The sequence below is a fragment of the Lampetra planeri genome, chromosome 21 (assembly GCF_965212315.1).
Source record: "Lampetra planeri chromosome 21, kcLamPlan1.2.h2, whole genome shotgun sequence".
NCBI classification, from domain to species: domain Eukaryota; kingdom Metazoa; phylum Chordata; class Hyperoartia; order Petromyzontiformes; family Petromyzontidae; genus Lampetra; species Lampetra planeri.
In genome coordinates, this window is record NC_136127.1 from 5897001 (window position 1) to 5909206 (window position 12206).

The window sequence follows — 12206 nt, forward strand, 5'->3', positions numbered from 1 at the left end:
GGCCGCCCACCGCTTCCCCCCCACCCCCCTCCCCCGGTGACGTCACGCGCCGACGCTCTCTCTGCACCGCCCTCTCTCGCGTCTTCTCCTCCTCCTTGTTGTTGTTTCGATTTAAAGCTTTCGTGACTGCATGGATTAATATTCTTGATTCTTTCGGTAAAGTCACGTAGAAGGGAAGTCATAAAATAATAAAAATGTAACAATTATTATTTTATTATTTCCCTTCTAGGTGACTTTACCGAAAGAACCAATATAATGTTGTTGTTGTTGCACTCCCCCCACCACCACCAACCCCGACGGGCTTGGCTTTGTTATTCGTAACGCATCCAAGCGAGCCGTGCTCGCTATTGGTTGATGGTGTTGTTGATGTTGTTGTTGTTTAAAGTGTTTTTTTTACCTTCGCTAACACTTTGTAATACGATTAAAGCGGACGGGAAATACAAGCGGCGCTTAGCCAATCAGAGTAAGGGGAAATAAGGGGGGGGGGGCGTGCCACTTCACCTTGACGTGACCATATCGATCCAACAATGAGTCGTTGCCATTGATATGTTATTGATTCGGTGACCATATCGATCCATCAATTAATCGTTGCCATTGATATGTTATTGATTCCGTGACCATATCGATCCATCAATGAATCGTTGCCATTGATGGCGAGTTATTGATTCCGTGACCATCTCGATCCATCAATAAATCGTTGCCATTGATAAGTTATTGATTCCGTGACCATCTCGATCCATCAATTAATCGTTGCCATTCATGACATGTTATTGATTCCGTGAACATATCTATCCATCAATCGTCGCCATTGATGACAAGTTATTGATTCCGTGACATCTCGTACCCAAAAAGAAATCGTTGTATTGATTACATGTAATTGATTTTTCTCAATGATTTGCCCGCGGAATTTTAGAGTCTTTAACTATGTCTGATTTTATCTTAAACTGTAACTGTTTTCATATTAAAATGTATTCAGCAAGTACAGTCTTTGACAATATTCGATTTTATCTAAAACTGTGTCCGTTTTCATATTAAAGTTTACGCAGTAAGTACAGTCTATAACTTCAATTTTATCTTACATTTTACCCAGGACTACTGTTGTGCTGCATTATTTTCAATTTAATTTGTATGAGCAAGTGCTTATAACGTTTGCACATGCGAGCCTATCCATACAGCACTGCATGTTTGCGTGTTGTGACCAGGAATCGCAACTGAACCTCTGCACTTCGCTGTGCATCGTCGCTTTGCTTAAGAGTCGGATAAGAAAGACTTTGTATGGCGATTGTTGACTATCCCACGTTAATTTCCAGAGACACTTCGACATTTTAATTACCAACCACACCGTGTTGCCAGGAAAGTACAGGTACTTTTATTTGTTTGGTCTACACACATCATTAAACTGCCTATAGAAATGGGTTGGACACATGAGGACATTTAAAAAATATTTGCAGCCTAACAGCGTGCCCCAAGGGTGGGATTTGGTGTGGCCCTACCAAGGCAACCGCAGGCAGGACTCGAAATTCATTAAATCTAGGAGCAAACCTTGAAAAGCAATTGCGAGTAGCAACATCATCAATACCAGCTAACATCACACGCCTCTCCAAAGAGAAGCAGTTCCAGCCATCACATTAGGGGTGAGTTAATTAAATGTTTGACCAAATATAACAGGCTAATTTTTAAATTGATCATTTTGTATGGCCCGCGAATGATGTTGTAAATATCCAAATGGCCCTTGGCAGAAAAAAAGTTTCAAGCCGTGGAAGGGAAGCTTTATTAAATTGCAGAAAAATAAATGACGAAGAAAAAACGAAGCTCTGCAGTGGTTTCATGAATCTTCTGGCCATTGGGTGCAGACAAAAACGCAGATGATCATGGGCAGGACATTTTATTGGAAAGGGATGATAAAGTATGTTCAGCAATGGGTTGCAAGCTTTGAGGAATGCCAGAGAGAGCGGTATATCAAGACAGTGCCCACACCGCTCAAGCCAATACAAACCTCGGACATGCGTAAATGTGTATTTAATAGGTAATATTTACAAATACTTTTTTTTTAAAAACATGCTTTAATGAAATGGCAAAATATGATAATTGGTTCTTTACCCTTCTATCTGGCAACAAAACTGACACCTTTTTACAAGGAGTCATGTTTGCATAGACCGCAATACCTGCAGTCATAATACAAACAAAAGAACATAACTCTGATAATGTGCACTGTCCTTAAAGTTGATTGATCCACACCCGAGACAGCTTTCCTTAGAGCCTAGTCTCATATGGGTTGGACCAGATGACGCCAAAAGGCGCACAACTCAAAGACAATGCACCATCAGAGTATGATGCTTGCCCCGAGCTCTCATACTCTGATGGTGCATTGTCTTTGAGTTGTGCGCCTTTTGGCGTCATCTGGTCCAACCCATATGAGACTAGGCTCTAAGGAAAGCTGTCTCGGGTGTGGATCAATCAACTTTAAGGACAGTGCACATTATCAGAGTTATGTTCTTTTGTTTGTATTATGACTGCAGGTATTGCGGTCTATGCAAACATGACTCCTTGTAAAAAGGTGTCAGTTTTGTTGCCAGATAGAAGGGTAAAGAACCAATTATCATATTTTTACTGGCAAATGAGGTTCCCATAGTGTAGATGCTTGCCCCGAGCTCTCATACTCTGATGGTGCATTGTCTTTGAGTTGTGCGCCTTTTGGCGTCATCTGGTCCAACCCATATGAGACTAGGCTCTTAGGAAAGCTGTCTCGGGTGTGGATCAATCAACTTTAAGGACAGTGCACATTATCAGAGTTATGTTCTTTTGTTTGTATTATGACTGCAGGTATTGCGGTCTATGCAAACATGACTCCTTGTAAAAAGGTGTCAGTTTTGTTGCCAGATAGAAGGGTAAAGAACCAATTATCATATTTTTACTGGCAAATGAGGTTCCCATAGTGTAGATGCTTGCCCCGAGCTCTCATACTCTGATGGTGCATTGTCTTTGAGTTGTGCGCCTTTTGGCGTCATCTGGTCCAACCCATATGAGACTAGGCTCTAAGGAAAGCTGTCTCGGGTGTGGATCAATCAACTTTAAGGACAGTGCACATTATCAGAGTTATGTTCTTTTGTTTGTATTATGACTGCAGGTATTGCGGTCTATGCAAACATGACTCCTTGTAAAAAGGTGTCAGTTTTGTTGCCAGATAGAAGGGTAAAGAACCAATTATCATATTTTTACTGGCAAATGAGGTTCCCATAGTGTAGATGCTTGCCCCGAGCTCTCATACTCTGATGGTGCATTGTCTTTGAGTTGTGCGCCTTTTGGCGTCATCTGGTCCAACCCATATGAGACTAGGCTCTAAGGAAAGCTGTCTCGGGTGTGGATCAATCAACTTTAAGGACAGTGCACATTATCAGAGTTATGTTCTTTTGTTTGTATTATGACTGCAGGTATTGCGGTCTATGCAAACATGACTCCTTGTAAAAAGGTGTCAGTTTTGTTGCCAGATAGAAGGGTAAAGAACCAATTATCATATTTTTACTGGCAAATGAGGTTCCCATAGTGAAATGGCAAAACTTCACGACTCCAGGTAGTGGCCCCGAAGCTTGCCACAACGTAAGGGACCGTGGTGATTTATAGCCAACGTCAGTTGAGCGTGGACAATTAGACCCAAGACGAAACATAACGTAAAAAAAATAATGTTTAAAAATATTTGTTTTATTTTTAGTGACATAATATAGTATTGTCATCAGTATGACATAAGTATATCAAGTTGGCAGTCGATATCACATTGGGAGGTGGGTTAAAATTGAGTTACAAGATTTGAGAATACGACAACAACAACAGACAAAGTGAGTTAATAGAAAGCGTGTAAAAAGATTATTTAAAATATATTTTTATGATAGAATATAGTATTGTCATCAGTAAGACATAAGTATACGACGTTTGCAGTCGATACCACATTGGAAAGTGGGTTAAAATTGAGTTACAAGATTTGGGAATACGACAACAACATAAACAACAGACAGAGTGAGTTAAATAAAAGCGTGTAAAAACAGGAGATCCACAAATTACTTGACCCTGCCTATTGGTTGACGGACATCGAAATTGGCTTTACTGAAGATTTTCATTTCGACCATAGACGGATCTACAGACTTGCCCTCATTTCAAGGAGCGCCTAGTCAAATGCGAAACTGGTCTATGCAAGGCAGAGTTTATTCAGATTGTGAATTTGCGTGGAAACCACTGGATTGTCCTTTCAAACATATACAGGCTTCAACTGACTAGTGTGCAAAGTGTATGACAGCCCTTGGATGGTTTGACGCAAAACAAAACACGATAACTGTCCAGCACATTTGCAAAATGCAGAAATTCCTCCACTGAGCAAATTGTCAAATTTAAAGCCAGCAGGCCAATTTTTCAGACTGTGTTCTGTGACTGCTTTGGCGTGTGGTTGGACCCAACCAGCTTACCTTTTTGAAAAGGAACGTATTCGGCAGCATTTACACCACTGCCTGTGGGAGAATGTCATGACACCATTTCCCAGAAGACTCGTCACACGAAACATAAGGTCGTCTAGTTGGAAAGTGACCACCTTGGTTGTTAAAAATGTCTCACTTATTGGAAACCTGCTGTCACCCATTTCGCATGCAATGAACATCTAAGTTTGTAGGTTCTAGCACACTACCATAGTTATTATAATTTATTTAAAGTCGACATTAGCATTTGTAGACCATTACCGTCAATTCTGAAACTGGCCTTGCGTCACCAGTCATTTACATCAATCGATGAATAATCGAATCACTTTGATCTGTAATTAATACGTTTAAACTAATCCTATTACGGCTTCAGAACACTTTCATAATTTTTTTATGTTGGCAATTAATCTGCACGATATGTTTACATGCAGATAGATATAAAAAAAATACCATGTTATTGTTGTTATTACAAATAATTTGTTATCATAAAAGGTTTACAATAAGCGCTAAATGTTAAAATGTACTAAAATGTTTTTTTATAGCAATTGTTCGATATTTGTATTCCAGTTGCGAAGAGCAGAAATAGTCTCCCAATGCAATGTCACTTGGCCGATTGAGAACTAGCAATGATGCCCATTAGCATTAGTGGTGTGCACCATAGGTAAATGCGTGGAAGGTGCTTGAAAAACAATATTTGGACTTGTGTTATTTCTAGGTAAAATTTCACTTACAAATGTAGGTGCACTCGAAGCTGTTTTTAACAACAACTTGACCAAATGCATAAAGCGTACATATTTTTTTTATATTGTGCTGCTGTTAACAGCAGGTAGTAGCGGGACAATCATTTAGCTAAATTAAGATATTTTGGTAAAATATATTTGCCTTACACAATATATCATCAAAGCATTGCCATCTCATGGCAGGTAAAATTTGCGATGAGAAAGTATAGTTCGCAATTCAAAACCAGCAGCAGCAGCAGAACCAACACTGCAGTGGCAGCAGCAGGACCAAGATCTGTAGTAGCAGGACCAAGATCTGCAGCAGCAGGACCAAGACCTGCAGCAGCAGGACCAAGACCTGCAGCAGCAGGACCAAGATCTGCAGCAGCAGTACCTACAGCCGCAGCTGCAGCACCGACTTCTGCAACAAGTGGCAGAAGTGAGCTGGACATCGGAGCCAGCTGTAAGTATAGCAAACCTACAGTTAATGTTTACTTAACAATCTATAATACAGTTTTTTTTGGGTTAGATCGTGTAAATATATAAATGTGTCGTTAAAACCGCTACTACCCGACACAGCCTAAGGATTGTCACGTAAACAGAACGTGGCCAATTCGTCACTAGTACAGCACTAACCGGTGTGTTGGTTCTCCAACACACCCCTCCACAACACTCGGGCCTCCTCTCTCTCTCACACACACGACCACGCTGCCGCCTGACCAGTCCCAGACACGACCCTGTCCGCGTGGTTTCAAGCAAAAGTGGAAGGGCCACAAGAGGTTGATGACACTGTAGGCAATCCGCTACATGACCACAACCGCAGCTTTAAGTCGCCTGGAATCACGGAAAGGCTTCCTCAACGCAACGGAACCACTTTAAATTAAATCGCCGATGGCTACACGACTGGAATTGTGGCGAATGTGACTCGGCAATAGCCACGGATGTCTGCATATCAACGTTTCCGAACTCCTCACCACTAGTGCAGAGAAAGATCACAGTAAACCTGGATATTGTTTAAATCGCCTTCAAAATGGGAGTGGACAGGTCAAACAGTACGACACTGACACATGCGACTGGGGTGAAACACAAACCATGGGGCATATATTGGTGTGTGTAACGTGGAGGACCTCGCCAGGGCTATAGACCAGGCCATATCACCATGAGTCCAATACTGGATTAACATACTGAACTGTGGTGGCAGAACACGAGGAGAAGAATCCTGGATATTGCTTGGATGCACAGCACTGCGCAGGCAGTGCTGTGCTTTGTGGTGATCAGCAGAGGGCAGTGCAGCAAAATCCATTGCACTCTATTTGTCTGAACCCATGTGTAGTCGATTCACTTGAGAGAAACACTAATTCAGGAGGAAACACGTGTATTTTACTACCACAACTTGATAATTACATAACCGGTAACCACCACAGGGTAGCTATATAAATGGGTCAGGTCATTCGGCATACTGCCTGAACCACGATGCCGAGCACGAAAACCGGAGACTGAGGAGAAGACGTAACACGGCGGATTCCAGCAGACAGCCCCGATGCGGCCCCGGGACCTCCCTTTTATGCCCCCCAGTGTGGCCTGGCTCCGCCCTCGGCCACGCCCCCTTCTGGAACTCATCAGAAGGTCCTGGGTCCCACACCACGTGTCCCTTGTCACCTTTGGCCCACATCCTTACCCTGTCATGTCAAGTGCCCTTGCCAGCCAACCGGGCTGTTACGTCCTCAGATGCCCCCTCTCTGCAAGCCACCAGAACCATGCTCCCCTAGGGACACTTTCCATGAAATAGCGTAACCTGCTGACAGAGAGGGCTACTACACTCCCAGTTCCCCTCTCTATCAGTAACTGGCGCTAGGCGCCGTAGTGACCCATTATGTCACTACACATGTACTGTATCTGCGACTTCTCTAACCCGCACTTTTCCAGCGTGGTAATGTATGGTCACTTAACCCACGCAGCATGGAGACAGTCCTTCATCCAGCAACGGCTTTAAAAAAAAAGATGCACATTCAGACCGTTAGTGAATGGGCCATTATCTTATGCACGTACTCAATACGTTTGGGTGTCAGTATCTCCATACTTGTGTAGTGACCTAAATGGAGTCACTATGGTGTTTAGCGCCAGCTACTGTCACAAGAATTGTACTGTGCGTCTTGAGCCTCTCTCTGGCATCAGAGTAGGTATGGCATGCAAGTGGGTCCTAGGAGCCATAGTTCTGGTGACGGTCTGAGAGAGGGCAAGTAAGGACGTGACAGTCTAGGTCAGGGGTCCTCAAACTTTTTAAACAGGGGGCCAGTTCACTGTCCCTCAGACCGTTGGAGGGCCGGACTATAGTTAAAAAAAACTATGAACAAATTCCTATGCACACTGCATATATCTTATTTTGAAGTGAAGAAACAAAACGGGAACAAATACAATATTTAAAATGAAGAACAACTAAAGTTAAATCAACAAACTTGCCAGTATTTCAATGGGAACTATGGGCCTGCTTTTGGCTAATGAGATGGTCAATGTCCGGTTCCATATTTGTCACTGCTAGTCGTAACAAGTGATGCAAGTGTGCATCCGTTAGTCTAGTTGGAGATTTCAAATGTTTCATTCTGAAAAAAGTCTGTTCACAGACATAAGTGCTGCCAAAGATGGTTGCCATTTTGAGTGCATGGTTCCTGAGATGAGGATATGTCTCAGAGGGGAGATATGCATAGAAATTATGAAGGCTGCTTGGCTTGTATGCGTCTTTCAGAGAGTCACAATTCTGCAGTTCAGCCAGTTCCATTTGGTAAATTGTATCCATATTTTCAATGTCAATAGAAAATGGGTTACGGAAAAGCTGTATGTCCTGTTCATGGAGATGAAGTTCTTTAAATCTAAATTGGAACTCCTTTTGCAATTTTTCCAGTGAATCCACACATGTTTTGTTTGGGAATTGCAACCAATGGTTTTTCCGCTAACAGATTTTGAGTTGTGGGGAGATGGCAGAAGTTTTCCTCCTTAACTTGTTTGATGAGGAGGCCTAATTTTACTTCAAATGCTTTGACATGTGATTGCATATCACAGAGGAGCTTCCCCTTTCCTTGAAGTTGCACATTGCAACTGTTGAGTAGCTCTGTTACATCTGTCAGAAAGGCAAGGTGCCATTTCCATTCTGCATCATTGAGCTCTGGTACTTCTTTGTTTTTTGAAAGCAGAAAAGCTGTAATCTGTGGAAGTAAGTCATAGAAACGTTTCAAAACTTTCCCTCGACTCAGCCAACGGACTTCTGTGTGGTACAGAACATCTTCATAGTCAACATTTAGTTCAGACAGAAATTCCTGAAATTGTCTGTGGTTTAGTGCATGAGCTCTAATGAAGTTAACACAAGATACCACAATTTTCATAACAGAGTTCCACTTCAGTGATTTACTACACAGCGCTTGTTGGTGGATGAGGCAGTGTATGGCTATTGGATGAGAATGGTTCTGTTTGTCCATCTCTTGGTTAATGCGAGCAATTACTCCTTTCTTAGACCCCACCATGCTAGGAGCACCATCAGTTGTCACACTGGCTAGTTTAGCCCAATTCAGCTCCAAACCATTCACAGTTTGGCAAACCTTTTCATAGATATCCTCTCCTGTAGTTGTTCCTTTGATGCTTTGCAGTGCAGCAAGCTCTTCTGTGACTTCGAAATAGTCATTCATCCCACGAATAAAAATTAGAAGTTGTGCAGAATCACGAACATCATTGCTTTCGTCGAGTGCCAAGGAAAAATAGGAAAGTTTTTTTGTGGAGTTTTGCAAATGCTGATGCAAATTGTCTCCCATTTGTTCAATCCTCCATGTAATTGTAGGTCCTGAAAGACTCACTGTACTAAATAAATCGGCCTTCTCTGGACACAACTCTTTGGCAACAGAAATAAGGCATTCTTTAACAAATTCTCACTCCACGAATGGTCTGCCAGTGCACGCTATTAGCTTGGCAACTTGAAAACTTGCTCGCAGTGATGAAATATTTAGCTGCTTCTGCTTCACAAAAGTATTTTGCTGAGTTGTTAATGTATTTTTCAGTTTTAATATTTTATCTTTTCTCACTTCTCCGACCAAACAATCATATTTATCTTTATGTTGAGTTTCATAGTGTCGACGTAAATTGTATTTTTGGAACACAGACACTATATTCTGGCATATCAGACACACAGCTCTTTCCTTGTACTGCATGAAAAAGTAATCATAAGTCCACTGTTCTTTGAATATCCTACACTCCGAGTAAATTTTTCTTTTTCCTGACATCAGTTTCCTAGGGAGTCAAAATTGCTATTAGTAAAATACCAATATATATATACAGCGCTACAAAAGCAATATACCAGCAATAACCTTGCCCACACAGAGACATACAGACTGCACTGCCCATCAATGCAGTCTGATTGGGGGAACTCCGCTTTTACCCCAGGCTCACACTGGTGCGGGTGCCATTACAAAGTTAATTACACCTGCAGTTTTGTTCACAGATCGCAGTACATCCCCAGCACACAGGAATATCACTGGGAGTGGAGCCGAGGGGCAAGTGAGGGAGCTGAGGGAGGGAGAGCCAGTCAAGCGCAGCCAGGGGAGGGCTGGCAGCCTTAGGCCTGGGGGGCAAGTCCAGTCAATTGGCCCATTGAACCATTCACCAGCGCAGCCCAATGAGTGCCCACCGCCGCAGCTCAATCAGTGCCCACCGCCGCAGCTCAATCAGTGCTCACCAGCGCAGCCAAATCAGTGCTCGCCACCGCAGCCCAATCAGTGCCCACCACCGCAGCCCAATGAGTGCTCACCAGCGCAGCCCAATTAGTGCTCACCAGCGCAGCCCAATTAGTGCTCACAAGCGCAGCCCAATTAGTGACCATGGGCCAGATAAATGTCCTCGGCGGGCCGCATGTGGCCCGCGGGCCGTAGTTTGAGGACCCCTGGTCTAGGTGAACCCGAGAGGGCACGTCACTGGGACAGGGTAGCGAGGAGGCCCAAAAGGGGGCTCGAGAGACACGTGATGCTTGGTCGAGAACCTTCTGGTAAGATCCAGAAGGGGCGTGGCCGAAAACGTAGCGAGGCCACGCTCGGGAGTATAAAAGGGAAGTCCCGAGAGCGATCGCGGCTGTTGGAATGGAACCTGTCGGTGCTACATCTCTTCGATCCTCGGTCTTCGGTCTTTACACTTGGCTTCGTGGTTCAGGCAGTATGTTACTGACTGACCCGGTTATGTAGTTACCCCGTTGTGGTATAGTTAACCAAGTGTACGTGTATGCAGTTACCCTGTTGGTGTGTTATAATAGACGTGTTGCCTCCAAGTTCTAGTGTGTGTCTCCGTGAAATACACTACACTTGTTAATCCGAGCAGATAATTCCATGACACTAATTAACATGTATAATTACATCAGCAGTTGTCAATCATTGAGGGAGCAGAGGCTGTCGCATGGATACCGTGCAGGAGAAATGACGAATAAAGGCCCAATAACCTGTAGTCTGTGTCACTACACTGCATTATACATTCCATCAATACCAAACCATAAATGGAGCGTATAAAATCCATGCCACTTCTGTCAAAACACACATGATAGTGATTTCGGGTTGTGGTTGACAGATGATCATTCTTTGCATGTGATAAAATAAACTCTTGTGCTGTCCTTGCTAATGGCTATGTCCTACTGCGAGTAAAGTTGACAGCCTGCCATACAATACTGTATATGCATAAGCAACAACGATTTCAGCTCACAAATTTCCCTACTTCGTGAGTTTTTAAAAGGTTTCTTTTTAGACAGTTTTTTAAATGAATATTTGAATATAACAGCCCTTTGACCATCCTTTACTGGATGGGACCTCCCCACCATGTGAGTCGTGGGGGTTGTTTGATCATACCTCACCACACTGCCTAGTGTGGGTTGAAGTTGGGGCAGGAACCGAGGAGATAAGCTTGTGTTTGGGTCCCTGTCCGACACGTGTCGAGCCACTTTTACCATATTTCTCACCTCCGGCGGGAGTATCCCGCTGCAGAAGCGTCTTGCAGTTCTATTTTCATCACGAATTCAAACCGCAGGTCGCGAATTTTGGGTAAAATAGGTTAGTCGCATTTACGCGAGATCACAGAAACCGAACTCGCATAAAGTGAGGGAAATCTGTACAGTACTCGAAAGCCTCTGCCACGCAATGGGAAAACAACTTAATTTGTTTGCCAAATAGCCGGTGGAATGTTTATGTAGCGTATGCTCTTTGATCCATGAGCTGAATGAAGTGGTCATAAAGTCCCTACCTAGTTTTAAAGTAATATATTGACGGTAAATACTCTTTTAACATCTTTAAACACACCTTAAAATTAAATTAAAGAAACGGTCACTTAGTGGTCATGTGTCCTTATACTCTTGTGAATGTTGACGTACCAAAATGGAGGCACTTTTAGACACTGTTTCAGTTTCTAGGTACTGTCGTCTGTAAATGTCTCAAATGATAATGGATAACTACTAAAATATATTAAAAATCTAATGAAAGGCTACATTTTTGCAAATGTTGAGTTATTTTATAAATCTAAAGTGTATAAAACACAGCCATGCACGAATTTTAAATCTCTTTTATTTTGGCTCCACTTTGGTAAAAACGTGCCCTTTTGGACTCTTTTGGCCAAAGGTTTCGACATTTTTTTCAGCAAAAGCCATCTGGCAGCACTGATCTTGTATTAATGTTTCCTTAATGTTTCCTGGTGGCAGCATGACCCAGGGGGCAGGCCTGCGCTGATCGAAACGCACACCATTTAGACTGGAATCAGACATCATATTCTCGGTCTGGCAGTTTGTCTGAGGACCACGACTCCCTGACTGGGGTCTGCAACAGATTGTTGACAGCGTGAGACCAGCACGGTGAAGAGTAACATTTCCATTTCATAAAGTACTCATTCTTAGCCCCCGGAAAAATGTGAGAATTTGTACTCGGCTCATGGCAAATGTACGACACTGGCAAAGTCTTAGATAAATTATATCTCGCATGAAAAGCCTGCACAACCCTTGCATAGTTACATAGTGGAGTAA